Raw genomic sequence first — 15927 nt, forward strand, 5'->3', positions numbered from 1 at the left:
TGTCTCAGGATATCCAGAATTTTTTCGTGTAGATGGGATGGAAGTTGTCAAAGTAGAGACATTGACAGGTTTGACATGTAAATAGTGTCTCAAGGAGCCACTGACAAGGTCAATGTCAACTTCCAGGAAGGTAGTTCGGAAGGAACAGGTGAAATGAATGAAGGATAAAAAGCTGCAGTTCTTGAGTAAAACGGACAAGAGTTCCTTTCCATTGGTCAATGTCAACTTCCAGGAAGGTAGTTCACTGAGACGGGAAGGAACAGGTGAAATGAATGAAGGATGAAAAGCTGCAGTTCTTGAGTAAAACGGACAAGAGTTCCTTTCCATTAACCATCTTGAGGAATCCTTTGAAGCCAATCAGAATCACAAACCTCTTACTTGGTTTGAACGGAACAATTATATCTTTTAGCTCACGTTCGGTTGACCCTATCCTCATTCCTCCGTGGCCTCAACACATGCTCTTCAAATCATTTAATGTATTCTTCCTCAGCTCAGCGAGGTACCTTCTGAGATCATGTACGCCAAAGCACTGATGGAGCCTTATGTGTTTACTGTGTTCGCAATTATTATGATTTTGCTCAAATGTAATGTTAATTGAAGGTTCTCCAGAGAGATTACTAAGGGGGATAATGTACTGTTTGAGTATTCTCCAGCCAGCCGCTGTGGCCGAGCAGTTCTAGGCGCTTCAGTCCGGAACCATGCTGCTGCTATGGCCACAGGTTTGAATCCTGCCTCAGGCATGGATGTGTGTTATGTCCCTAGGTTAGTTAGGTTTAAGAAGTTCTAAGTCTAGGGGACTGATGACCTCAGATGTTGAGTCCCATAGTGCTCTACAATTAATTTGTTTCAGTGGTGGATATTTTAATCATTAAGTGGCTAATGCTACACAGGAAACTTTGTAAAGTAATTTCAGAATTCATCAGCACATTTGGATGTGTTGAGAATACAAATCGAAGTGAGAGCACTTACATGAAATCACAAGCTGTAGAGAAGAAAGCCTTTTCCTTGGACACATGGCAGCAGCAGTTGTGCTCATTTTTTTAAATAGTCATTAAAGGCTATTCCAATGTGAAAACATGGATGAGAGTAACTATGGAGGAGCAGTCACCAGTGTATCTACATAAAAACAGAGTATAGATGCTTCATTTACTACCATATTATTTTTTTGCTTATTATCATTAAAGTTAGTTAATAATGCCTCTCCTATTTCTTCTCCACAGAAGCCAAAGTGGCTTTATTAACCAACAACACTTAGGCAAGAATGCTCTGTTATTAAATTATGGTATTCTTAACCGATTTGCTCCCATTGTCCAAGACTGAGGACAATCTATTTTTCCATTATTATTACAATGTGTGCTACTTAAAACCAACAACAGGCTTTTGTTTTGGTGAAGTGAGGTTTCCTTCGAGAATGGGTATTGTTTTTCTCTCTCTGCTACAGTTATTCAGTTCAAGAATATTAAGAAAAGTGGAGTGTTTTTGCAGAGCCTGCTGGTTATATTTACTTTTATTAGTGTGGCTGAATCTAAGGTAAGACTACTTCATTTTCTGGCTACTGGCTACTGTAATAGTGTTTGGTACTAGTGAGGCCCAAAATACTTTACTGCATTTTGTATTCCAGGGCATGAAAACTTGCTGTTCTCATTTGCGGACACTGGGCACTTCTGTGATAAATGTTACAGTTTTCGGTCTTTTCAGATTTCTTTGTCATGGCTCACCAAATTTTTAAAACTGTTGAAGATGTAGTAGGACACCTATTTTCTAATGAAACAGAAGCAGATATGGTAGCTCCACTCTAGATGGAGCTGAGTAGACAGATGAAGATGACTTGTTAGGAAATACTTACGTAAGCAGTATTGTAGGTACTACTTAAATTTTACATGAAAGAGACAACAAAGACATTCCTCATGTATCTTCTAAAAGAGCCCATAAAGAGGAAGTTAAATAGGTGTGATCAGGTTCCGACATTTTCATTTCATGGCTTATAGCTTTTCTGTTTTTTGTTTGTCAGATGAATTGATAGAAAAGTTGTATGAGCTCACGCGGGTACAGGTTTTTAAAGAATTGTCCAGCAAAAGAGATTATTGGTCCGAGGATGATGAGCTTCGTGTTCAAATAATTAAAGATGCAATGAGTTGTAACAGGTATCTTGAACTGAACTGAAATCTGTATTACATTTCAATGATGATAAAAAGGCCAATGAAAACAAAGTAAGGAATCTTCCAAAACAAAACCAATTATCAAAGATGGGGAGCGTTTCAGAAAATTTTTAAATAACTGAGAGGTACTACGGACATCACCCTATAAAGCAGTTTATCAGACTACAGCCCATACCCTTTGTATATCAACTGTGCACCTTATGTGGTACTGGTGGCTACTGTTACAGCTTCCTACAATATTGCGGGAAGGACCAGCAGGACAACTGGGTTCCATAGAAGTTTTGAAAATGATGTCCATTACTGATGAGCTGAACAGGTACAAAGTATTTTTTAACAATTACTTTGGTAGTCATGATCTGCTCGCCTGACTGAAGGGACTAGGATTCTGTACAAGTGGTAAGAGAAAACAGAACAAGTACCCCTGTCAACCAGATAATGTAATGAAAAAGAAAGGGACAGGCTATTTTGGGTTCTTATTTGACAGAGAGAGAGAGAGAGAGAGAGAGAGAGAGAGAGAGAGAGAGAGAGAAGGAAATTTTGTCACAAAATGGAATGACACTGTATTCCCTACTGTCAAAGTCTAATGTAGAAAGTCCCAGAAAGGAAAGCTCAGTGTTCCATAACCAAATGCACTGAACATGTACAAGAATTTCATGAGGCATTTATCTTCACAACTGGCTAATGCGGAAACACACAATTGCAGTTTGTGCTAAAATACTGGTGCCTTGTTACATGGATGGTAGATACAGATGTTGTAAATCCATATCTGAAGAAAGGTATTGATATAAGGTCAACTAAGGAAAGACCAACAAAACTCGCCTCATCTCCTCGGATTAATGTATTAGAAATACAATATGACCAGAAACTGCATGTCATCCAGAAGCATAGTTTGAGAACATACTGTGGGAAGTGTGATGTTAAATTCTGTATGGAATGCTTCCTCAAATATCATATTAGATTTTAGTTAGATTTTGGTTTTGGGGTTAAAACTTTTGAAATGTGAGTTATTGTAAAATAAATAATAATTTTGAAATGTTGTTATGAATTTATTATAACAAATTTCCTTATCCCTTGTCATTTTTTTATTAACAGGGAGTATACTCTGACAAGGAAGAAAAAAAAATATTCCCCAGAGTTTTATCACATCTCCCGGTTACAAACGCCAGTTTTCCCATGTGAAAACACACTTCTTCCAAGGTGAACCTACACTTTTTCCGTCATAAGTGACAGTGTACTTTCTCTCAGAGCTGTAAAAATATCAATCTTTTGAATGGCAAAGGTTTTATACACCAGCATAGAACTTCCCGGCACTTTAGAAAACAAAACACTCGGGGGGCTGTGTTGGAAAGATGTTTGAAGTGCTGTGACATGTATGCTGCATATTATTTTCATATTATGATACGCTGCATATCTTCGAATTACGAAATATGGATTTGAATTCCACCAAACACAGCATGTTAGTTTCCGAAGCACTGCAATGCACTATTGTAAGCCAATCATAGCTCATGTCACGTGATGTCGCCAGCCAATAGCAACATCACTATTGGGTAGCATGAACACACATATAGGAAAAGTTAATGGTTTAAATTAATGTACATAGTGTATCTACATGAGAAGCCAAGCTTTCACATAAATTGGCCTCAAATATTAATAAGCTACAAGAAAAGCTACACTTTCACATATAACATTGGTCTTTTTAGTGTATATCACACTTTAAGATACATGACACAAATCTACTAGTAACATTTTAAACAATGACATTAATGTTTGGTCTTCTGGGCTTGAAATTATTCTAAGTGGCTGGTCCTCAAAATGTTAAGTTCTAAATGCGAGTCAAACACTCTTAACGAAGTTTATCTTGCATAAAAGGAAATTTCCTTTGAAAATAACGCTTTTCAAAGAACAATTCATAATATTTTCTCACAACCTCTTAGACGGGGGTTCATTTCAGCAGCTACCAGAGAGCACCAGGAAACAGGCATTACTGCGCATGGGCAGCTATGATGGTGTAGGAAGTCTTATGTTCATACACATATAGCATTAAGGTAAATCGTACCAAAATGCATAATTCAACTCGAAGGACATATTCATAGTCCAGATTCACAAAGAAGTAGGCCCCAATCTGATATTAAGCTTTTCAGTGTGCTTTTTGGGGTGCAAATTTTCTAGGAATAGCAGAACTTGTGTATTGTCTCATGTTTGCTTCTGTATTATGGCATAATGCTAAACATGCCAGATGATGAAAATGTGCACTTGAAATTCAGTGAACAGTTGAAACTAGCCAATAGTGTGGAATGAAACACCTCACTTCTTATAAATTAACTGCATCAGCAGAAAGATTAATAAAAGCCGCATCTATTTAGCAAACTGACAAAAATAACTTCATTGTTGTGCCAGGTTGATTTATGCTTGACTGCCCAAAAACGTTGAAATAAAATAAAGTCAGAAAACTGAAACTAATAAAACATTTTAGCCTTCCACAACTATGTGAATGTATTTTAAATCACTTGATAGCTCCTGGTCACAGAAATCCGTTTTGTTTTCATTTGATGTATGAACTGTAAATAAAATCACTAAACTGTAAGCAAAATCACGAAACATATTCACAGGTCACTATCATCCCCCTCCCCACTACAACCCAGACTGCTCTGCACTTGCACAAATGTGGCAGCTTGGACACGCCAGAACAATTTTTCTATTTAGCATGTGTGCTTCTTGCTACCCCTGCAGCCCCACTTCAAGTATCCTCAAGCAGGAGAGGGTACTGCTCATATGCAACTCAACTGCACTTGTGCAGAAGCCTGCTGGCAACTGCTCAAAACGGACTTAATGTAGACAGTTGTGATGTCACGCTCTTCGGAAGCAGTTTTTCGTTATGAAGTATTCCCTAGTCTTCGTTCTAAAACCTTTGACACATTTTGCTTTAGGCAGGCACTTGTGTGTGCACTGTGTTTTATTGTTGACAATGGCGCATTTCCTTTGCAACTTAAGTTTTATTTTGGTTTCATTCTCTCATTTACATTTTATTGTTGCAGTATTATTCAGCGGGACAGAGTAAAATTCTTTGTTATGCAATCATTTCTTACCAGTCAAAATTTCAAAAATTTAACTGCGGACTAAAACAATGAAAAACTCCCAGAATTCTAAAAAATTCCAAGGTTTTTCCCAGAGCATAAACACCCTGATTAAGTAATGTAAAGATAAAGCAACTGCCAAGCATTCAGTACCCTCAAATGAGGACAGTCCAAAATTTCACATTTAGGCCCTAAGTGAACAAAATTTTCTCATATTTCCATAAACTGGGTTGCCAGTTTTCCAAAAGTTATAAATATACATTAATTAAAAATAAATTGGGCACTAATGGGTTACAGTCCTTTAGACTTGTGTTATTGCTACTGTAGGTGTGCTTTACCACTCACCACCATAAAGGAAACTTCAGATGTGATGTGCACCACCATCCAGCCAAAGATTTAAGCACTCCAATACCTCCCACTTTCCTTATAGCAGGCTCATCCAAGAATTGCGCTCAGCGGGCGCGCCTGCGCCCCACGGGCGCAAGGCAGTGTGGGTCAGTGCCCCGTCCACGACCGTGTGTCGCCATAGGAGAGGGAGAGAGGGAGAGAGAGAGAGAGAGAGAGAGCTGCAAAGCGAGTGAGACCTCACAGCACTGCTCTGCGCTGGACTGTCCAACGGTCAGATCTAACGTAAACAAAATATTCTATTTTAGAATTAATTTTATGTAAGGGATATAGAGTCTCATTCTTACTGTTAGTAGTTACAAGTAAGTATTTTTTGTTATACTTCGTGCTACAATTTTTTGTATACCTTTTCAGAGTTTAGAAATTGGATCCTTAGTTTGCTGTTTTGTATGTAATAATTTCAACTAACCAAGTTTGAAAACTTATTAAATTAGAATTAAGTTTATAAAGCTCATTAATTCTTACAGTCAACATTGTTAAAGAAGACAATTAACATTTTACACATTTTTCTTTTTCGAGGAAATGATTTGTCTAGGCTTGGTACAATATTCCGTGAGACTGCTAACCTCAAAGAATTGGTCAAATTTTTATCGCCAAGGAATGAACGGTTCTTAGTTTTAGCAAGCTTTAAAAGAGAGAATAAGCGCTCACAAATATACGTGGAACCAAACTTTGAGAGAACTTTGGCTGCGTGCTTGTGCAAAAGAGGATATTTCTCTCGTGGAAGACAGCTGTAAAAGTCATCCAAAGTTTTACACATAAGAAAGCGGTCCTTCAGGCGGATATCGCACTGCAGGTCAATCGGCTCTAGTTGAAGCACTTGTGAGACGTCCTCTGCCCGAAGGGAAAACGGGCGAACAAATATATCCATCGGCTGACGTTCGGGTGGTCTGCACGGCCAGCTAAGCGGCACGGCTTGGCCACTGCAGCAACATACGAAATCACCCGGGGCGCTGGCCGTGGGCGATCGCGGGCACTAGCGCCCCAGGGGCACAGTTTGGACGAGCCTGTCTTATAGTATAGAACAATCACATATTGTTAATTTTCCTTTTGAACTGAATATTCAAATAAGTTTCAGGGCTGCAGCTGGCCTCCGGTAACTACAACCCACAATATTTCGACTACGCACCTGTCAGTATCTTCAGTTGAGTTATCGAAGACTGAAAACGACTTCTCATCGGCTGTAATATATTAACGTGCTTTGTGTATTCCGTGCATCTGTTAAAATAGTAGTAGTAGACTCCTCACTGGAGAAACTGCACAATTCGCAATGTAGCATGGCTTACATACACCAGATCATGTTGACTGTGGGAGATCACTGCACCAAACCAAGACTGCGCTCATATTAAGCAATCAACTAATTCTGTGATTCTTTAACATTGTATCTCCACTGGACATTTAATGCAGTATGATCAAACAATAATTTAGGTCATAGCAACATAACTGAGATACTATAGTCACGGTAACATTATAATGGGACTCCATTATTAAAGAATAAATGGAAATGCACTGGCAGAAAATCTGATGAACCCTGATAGTGACTACTAGTTGGATTATGCATGGAAGCCCACCATTTCCCCGATTTGCTTCAGACAAAGACAATAATTACACCAATGGCCATGTAGAGTGACGCCCCTGAAGACAGCTGAGCTCTGCAATTCCATCAATGAAGAACTACTGCCAGGTAGTGTATTCAGCCTGCCACCACTAACTTAACATATGCTTCAAATACACACAGAGTGCTAATAAACTGCGGGACAAAAGTCTTCGTCAGTCTTCAGTGGGTCACCTGAAAATTTACTGGAATGTGTCCAATTCAAATACTGTGGGTTTTAGTTAACGACAACTGATTGCCACCATCAAACTTTTTTCTGAATAGTCACTATTGGTAAAGGTATCAAAACCTCTGGAAACTACAAAATTAGAGAAATGTAATGGCTGGCCATTATGTACCTTCAGGAGACAAAACTGAAGTAATACCAATGCAAACATGTGAAAATACAAAAAACTATCCTCGCTTTGGTCTTCCCTTGTCTTCACCTTCTCCAAAATATCCTCCCCTCTTCACCGAGGAAAGAACTAATAAGTGCCAAAAACTAGGATACTTTCTTCTACCTTTATTTGTGCTGATTCACATTGTTCTCCCATTAGTAATAGTGATAGATTTTCTCTATTTTGAAATATTTGTAAGACCAGTAGATTTACATGTAAATTATTCAGTAAGGCGAACTGGCAGTCCGATTGTAGCAGGAACTAACGAGGTCACATGACTTTGAAATGGAAGGCGAGTATACAATTGTTATCTCGCAGTATGAGCAGGCAAAGTGATTGCAGAAAATAACTTCATGGGAAGCCATGGAAATTGCTGAAACGTGTGATGATGCCAAAATTAACCAATTTAAAAGGCAATTTTTAATAAGTTAACATCTAACATAGATACCTATATTTATCCTTTTATAGACTACCTCCCCCCCCCCCCAATAGAGAGGGGGGGAGGGATTTATTTCTTAACCTACCATATTTGCTCGAATCTGAGCCGCACTTTTTGTAATCCAAAAAACCGCCTGCGGCTTAGAATCGAGTGCAAAGTAAGCGGAAGTGCTGAAAAATGTTGGTACGTGCCGCCACAACTAACTGCTGCGGTCAAATATATGTCATACTACACAGGCATGCTTTGCAGACACAAAGATAAATAATAGCGCCAAAACCTCTGTGTCAGTAAATAAATTATAATAATAATAATAGGTAGAAGACGAGGGTTTTTCTCCGCCCCGAGTTTCGACCACTGCATTTTCATACATTATCCAATGAAGTAGAAATTCCGTATTGTCCATCTTCAAATATAGCAGCCTTTCAAATATTCTTAGCAACAAAAATAAATTTCTTCACACAAAAATATCAACAATGCACAAGGCTTTAGGATTGTTGCACGAGTTGATACACTGGGGCTCATTAAGATTTCACTTAGCGGCACCTGTTGCTTCGTGGAACTTTGTGAAGTGCTTGTTGGTGTTAGTGAACCATAATTAGGCAGCACACAGAAAAGCAATACCTTCTTGGTCAGATAGGAAATGGTGACCAAACTCCCGTACATTTTGACATGCTGTCAAATTATACGGTTGATACCAAAGGAAAGAAAGACATAAGTGTTCTTACATCAGGGGGTGAAAAACAGCGGATGTCCGTCATGCTTGCTTGCACAGCAGATGGACATTTCCACTCATAGTTTTCAAGCGAAAGACTTTACCAAAATTGGAAGTGTTTCCAAAAACTGTAATTGTATGAGCAAACGAAACTGGGTGGTTTTCAGAGGACATGGTGCTGGAATGGATTAGGCATGTGTCGAATTGTCGTCCTGGCGCAATGCCTGGTTTACACGGTCTGTTGGTATTAGATGCGTACGCAGGCCATACAACACCTGCAGTAAAATGGACTTTGCAGTAATTCCAGTTCTGCAACCGCTTGACATTTGTTTGAATAAATCATTTAAGGACACGCTTAAATGCATGTACACAGACTGGCTTCCAAAAATCAACAGACAACTGACACCAACAGGACATGTAGAATGCGCAGGTTTGTCGCAAGTGTGCCAATGGATTTATGATGCATGGAAGTGTGTTCCAAATCAGACTGTGAAACAAGCATTTAAAAAAAATGTTCTATATCCAATGCACTAGATGGTACGAAGGACGATGTTCTGTATGAAGAAATGAGCAACAAAGGATCGAGCGATAGTGACTCAGAATCATGACTGATATTTTAAACATTTCGTATAAAATATATTACAAACCTAATAAAATTTTGTTTTAAATTTCAGTGTTTATTTTCTAAGTTATTTTCATTCATACTTTATAAGTGTTGCTACTCTGCATTGCACAGGATAGAAAAGTGTGCGGAGAGCTGCATCAAACCAGCCTATGGACTGAAGACAACAACAACACACTCAGCATTTGAAGTCATCACTAAAAATCTACTACGACTGGCAAGACTGTTTGGGATGTATGTCAATATGGCCAACTCTACGTTCTGAATTTTTTCCTACCTGTGACAAGAGATGGTTGCTAATAGGAACTTGCAGTATTCTCTTCACCATAAGAATAATACAAATGTAAACATTGTACCATGTATTCTATTGCATTTGCTGCTATCTCATTTAAATCCTGTCTGCCTAATAAACTACGACACTAGAGTGAGACAACAGCCAATGCGGAAGAATATACATATCATGTCCTGTTTATATTCGTATTATTCTTATGTTGTAAGTGGCGGTAGTGCGCACAAAAGCAAGCCATGCTGCGAGCGGCAACATGTCTTAAACCCTCATCATCAGAATGCGACAAACAATGCACGACACAGTACAATAATGCATTTTCAGCTTAGAGTGACGTAAACACCTATAACAAAGAGAATGGCACTTATCAGATAAAAGCAAAATAAGCAATCAATTCAAACTAGATGAAGCACGTGAAAAAGGAAGGGTACCCGTATAAATACAGACGGCAGCGCCTAACGCATAGCAATGGCTACCTGATGACTCAAACCAAACTACTGTAGCTGTATCTTCATCCATTCGACCTAAATTGTGTCTCATGTTACAATGGACAAACTTTGTTTCGATTTGGAGGTGCGGTCTAAAACTTTTCCCTTCCCTTCAATTTCAAGTCTCAAATTTCAGGGGCGGCTTAGATTCGGGAAAATTTTTTTCCTCGATTTCAAGTCTCATTTTTCGGGTGCAGCTAAGATTCGAGTGCGGCTTAGATTCAAGTAAATACGGTATTCTGACTAAACAAAATAACAAACTTATTTGACATAAGGTATACGCCTACAAAATTATCCATGACACCTATTAACTTATTCCATTTATTGGGTGTCTACATTTTGATAATACAAGGAGGAATAAAATACATAAAAAGAAATTCTTTACATTAATTTTTGCCTTCACCACCTCTTTCCTTTAGCATGTTGACTGTGCTACCACTATTTCTGATCATCATCATCATTGTTATCCTAACAGGGCCGCTATGAAACTGACATATCTTCGTTGTCACAAATATCTGGCTGTTTCTTCTGAATATGTTTTGAACACAGCAGATTTTGCTTCTACAGTGATGTAAGAATGTTCCAATGTCTTTTTGTTACAAAAACACATCATCTGCTTCACCTTTCTCTCACTGGCTATGTAGAACAAACTGACAAACGCCGTCATTTACGTCATACCTCACAGTGAGCACTGACAACATTGCCGCACGAAAACACACCGCTGGCCCCGATCTAGACTTTTAGCATCTCCTGCAGAAATGTAATATTTGTCCAAATTTACAGTCAATTCAATTCCAAGTTACAAATGGATTCAGGCAAACTGCAGTTTAAACATGGTAGGTGTTCGTAAAAAGCCAAAGTATGCTGGCATGGTTGGCAGTGAGACGAAATTTGTTGCCCGCTCACCGCTCCTCCTCCCCACACTCATTATAGTTCTCAACTAAGCTCCCCTTCCAAACATCCCGAATGCTATGCTTGAACAACAGTGAAACACAGACGGCAATATCTTCTAGGGTGCAGGTCATATGTAACAACAGCAAATAATACATAATAAAGATCATAATCACGATTCCATCCAGTTCTCGAACTTTCGCTCATCCCACGAGTGCTGGCTGTTGGTACTATCTCCACAATGGGTCTTTCCACTATAATTTATCCTTGAGATAACAATCAAAGTCAGTTTCATGTTACTCGTTTTGTTTGTTAGACATTTAATCCTGGATTAATTGTCTTTCTCCTTTTGTCTGCATGTCACCAACTTGTTCTAAAGCTGATTAAAAGCTGGTACCGTTTTCCCCCAGTATTCTAATACATGATTAGCTACCGAATTTTCATTTTCAATGCACTTCACAAATCATTAGTTTCTCATAACAAATAAAATACTTACTTGGGGTTCAGATCATGTATGTTTTTGAAGCGCATACGTTTATGAGGAATTCTATTGTAAACCCATTCAAGTGCAACAAAAGTGTGAGCTGGGAGAATTTAATGCTATTTCCTCCTGTGTTTCACAAAATCGCCAATTTTTTAAGGATAGCATTGGACTGTTATAGCACCTAGTACATAGCTTCTTAGGTATCCACAGATTGCACTAGTGCCACAAATCACATATCACTGATTGATCAAGCAAGATCAATACTGTATCAAGCAGTTCTGTGTATCAGGAAATCTTAAGCCTATTCAATTGAATAGTATTGTTTGCCAATCTCTACTCTTCGGAACTCTTCAAAATAAATTTGTATGAAACCTCAATAGCTGAAGCTTCATCTGTAAATGTAAGACGACTGCTACACTGTAAAAATGTTAACTTCAGCGGCAATATTTTAATCTGCAAATCTAAAATGACCTCATATTTTTCTAATGACGAATTTGGGATGAAACCCTCGTCTAGTAATTGGCTATATATGGTAACAGTGTGTGTGTAGGCCTTAATCACTAGTTAGGGCAATCTGACATAGCTCTAGCCCATTTTGTAATAGCAAAACTTTTAAACATTTGCTCAGACCACAGGTGCTAGCCTACTAAAATTAACAAATTGAAATAACATTTTTCCCCTTTTACACAGTGATAATACATTAGTGATGGACATAACACTGAACAACTAGTCAGACGATCTCTGCAACAAATACCTTAACTAGAAATAATGACAATACATCTCATTCTGAACCAATAGTTTCTAGCATATAACCTTATTCTTCATGTGCCGAAGGTTCTTGCATAGGATGCATTGTCTTATTACAACAAGTACACACAACTTACAGTTTACTGCACCATCAGTCAAGCCAAGCAGTGGAAATAAGTGAATGGTTGTTAAACAAACATTCCGCCATCGGCAGAGCAATGAGCAGCGTGAGCGAGTGTTTAACAAGAATATGGATATGCCGGCTAGTACACTATCGCTCACATGTCCAAAAATGATCTTACAAAGCACCTTGATCCCTAGGTTTCTGTAACAAAATAAAGGAAGTTCATTAATTCACAGAAGTAGAGCAAAGTCCTAATGATAGTGCCAAATAAAGTAACTAACTGAGAATCAAATCAACCAACAAGCACCAGTTTGCAAACACGAAGATGAAATGGTATCACTCAAAGTGTGAAATGGTTACTAAGCAACTCTCCTCAGGGTCATTTCCCACAGCTGGCTCCAGCCACTTGTGCCAAAACACCCAAAGGAGCAGAGTTGATACACACGTATCAGGGTTCTTAAAGTGGAGAGTTTTCTGATTCGCCACCTCATCTGGAGCCCCACAAATGATCATGCCCCTAATCATCTCCTCTGAATATGATTCATTATTTAATGGAGTCACAAAACAGCATTTCCTATTGAGTCCCTGCAGTTCAGCCACCGAAGCGCAGTATAACTGATTACGCTGTTAATGACACTGATTGAATTCCACACGGGATGAAATGACATGGCAGAGACAGCGAAAGTAGGTAGTTAATAGAGCACACATTTTGTCAAAGGACTGGTTCCTCGGGAGGGGTCAGTTTGCACAAAAGCTGGTACATACTGGCTGAGATCCACAACAGGAAAATTGATTTTACACCAGCTGGATCCATAACCCGGAATGAGGCAAAGTACTGCCAGAAATGCTTCTCATATGCTTCCCACTCTACCGCAGTCTTGTTGAAAGTGGGAACGTTGGCAGATTTGTAGCTGAATGCTGTTGCACAGGGTCCATGGTTATGTAACAAACACGAAAAATGCCCATTAGTGTCGCCGATTATGTTGTAACTTACAACATAAAAAAACACGAGACAACACTGCCAGAGCAAGTATATTTAACAATCTCGCAGGACAATAGTTCACAATGGACACAGTGTATGGCACAGCCAGGTGTCAAGACAGGTACAGTACAATTCTAGCTACCATAGCAAATGGCACAATGAGTGAGAGCAGATGGAGGACAATCACGTGCTGTTATGGCAGGTCGCATGTGGCATTAGGAGGTGCCTGTGCAGCCGTTGTGTGCTGCTACTAAGCTGCACTGTCTCCCTCTGGTGGCCATGCTACACAATAGTGGATGCACAGTGATTGTTGCCCTGTACATACCAAGCGTGCGACGACAGCCAATATAAGAGACGTCTAAGGGATAGCCCAGTGGGTTATCACAGGATTTGATTTTGGAAGGTACCAAAATGAACAAGCCATTATGTAAGTGACAGTACTGCATTTGTAAGAGCACTGCAGTGTGCAGTGTTACTACCTCCCATTCCTGCTTCTGTAGCATAAGCACAACAGAGCAGTCACCAGAGCCAACAAATCAGTTCACCTTGCCAAATAATACATATTTAAGTGAGCGTCGTATTTCTTTTGAACAGTGCAGTGTTTGCTGCCCTGACACTAAAGAAGAGAGACTGCTTCTAATAATAAGAAATTGTTTTGTTTGGCATATATGAGCAACACTTTTTTATCTTTATGATTAAGATAACCCATGACTGAAATTTTGATACATTTGGTGTTATGTCACTTTTTCTTAATTTTTACCTTATAAAATGTTTAAAGACTTTCCTGCTCTTTAAAAGGTACTGCCTACACCATACCAACTTCAGTCCAGTTACAGAACTTTTTCTTCTACTCAGTCTGTCAAATACCCAGTTTTAATTTACAACATAAATGTGGCGCAAACATGTAACTGTACTTTCATGGTTACAGCATTTATCATAGTCACCAGTTGCAATATTTCTCACACCTACTATACTGGTCAACATTCTGCAAATTAGCACACTAAAAAACAGGTTTCATGTGATTATATTTCCTGCTTTACCATGTAATGTTATTGCTGAACATGGGATGATCTTGAGAAAATTAAGAGCGCTATTTCTGCGACACTCGAGACAGTGTCTCTTCAATGATGACAGGCCACAGCATGCAACTTGCCCAGAAGGTATGACTTCATGGTGCTGGTACAACAGAAATTCAGAGGAGTATGTAAAACTCAAATTAAAAGTAAGATGAAGGTACCTGAAAAAAAAAACTGTCAAAAATGTTTCTCATATATCGGAGACTGGCTTCTACTGCATTACTGGAAAGAAGTACTGGGTGGAATGCAGAATGTGAACAGAATCTCTCCATCACACATATTATAGATCAAATAACCAATAGAAATATTTGTCCCAAAAAGAAACTGGTTTTAGCAGTTATTGGAACTGTAAGTGAATTCAATATGGAGGAAAAAAATTTGAGTGACAAACTGTTACAGACTCTGACAGATGAATTTTGATGCAACAGGATCATGTCACGGAGCACTAGAAATGAAGTTCTGCAGAAGAAAAAATAGACAGAAGAAAAGAGGAAGATAAGGAAGGTTAAAGTTGATGAGGGGAGAAAATGTCAGAGAGCCAACATACCAGGGTTGAGAAAAGGTCCAGTGAGTAAAATAGTCTTCTTATAATTTTTTATTTTTGTCGAGCTTGTTTTTTCATATTGACGATTAAATAGCATGCAGGAATGTGGTGGGGACAGGATAGGGTATTTATGTGCTGTCAGTTAGAAGAGGGGGAGGGGGGGAGAGACTAGTGGGTGTGTTGGTGGGATAAAGGACTGTGTGGTGCTGGAGTGGGAGCAAGGATTGGGATAGGTGAGTGAACAGGGTGTATACACGGACAATGAAGAAAAATTCCCGGTTAAAAGTACACTTTCTCCTGGTTGAAAACACGCTTTTTCCGTGTTAAGTGACAGTATATATTCCCTTAACAATCCTTTGAATGGTTACATTTTTATACACGGGCGTAGAATTTCCCAGCACCTTAGAAAACGAAACTCAGAGAAAAAGACACGTTTTGCAAATATCTCTTATGTGCAGCAACATGTACGTTGCGTATTTTCATATTACAAAAGTATACATTGGAATTTCCACCAAACACCGCCTGATACTTTCCGAATCACTGAAATCGAGATTGAGATGTGTTTCTGTAAGCCAGTAGCGGATATTCAGAACATAGGACACGTGAAGTAGTCAGCCAACAGCAACATCACTGTTACACAGCACGAACACACAAACAGGGAAAGTTAATAGTTGAAATTAATATACATAGTGTTGCTACAAAAAAAGCAAAGCTATCACATATAATATTAGTCTCTAAGGTTAATAAGCTGCAAGAGAAGGTAAGATTTCGCATATAATGTTGATCTTTTTTGCGCGTGTTACACTTTTAAGATATATCGCACAAATGTACCAGCAAAATTTTTAATAATGACATAAATGTCTGATCTTCTGGGTTCAAAATACTTCTAAATGGCTCTTCAT

This window comes from Schistocerca nitens, chromosome 9, assembly GCF_023898315.1.
Source record: "Schistocerca nitens isolate TAMUIC-IGC-003100 chromosome 9, iqSchNite1.1, whole genome shotgun sequence".
NCBI classification, from domain to species: domain Eukaryota; kingdom Metazoa; phylum Arthropoda; class Insecta; order Orthoptera; family Acrididae; genus Schistocerca; species Schistocerca nitens.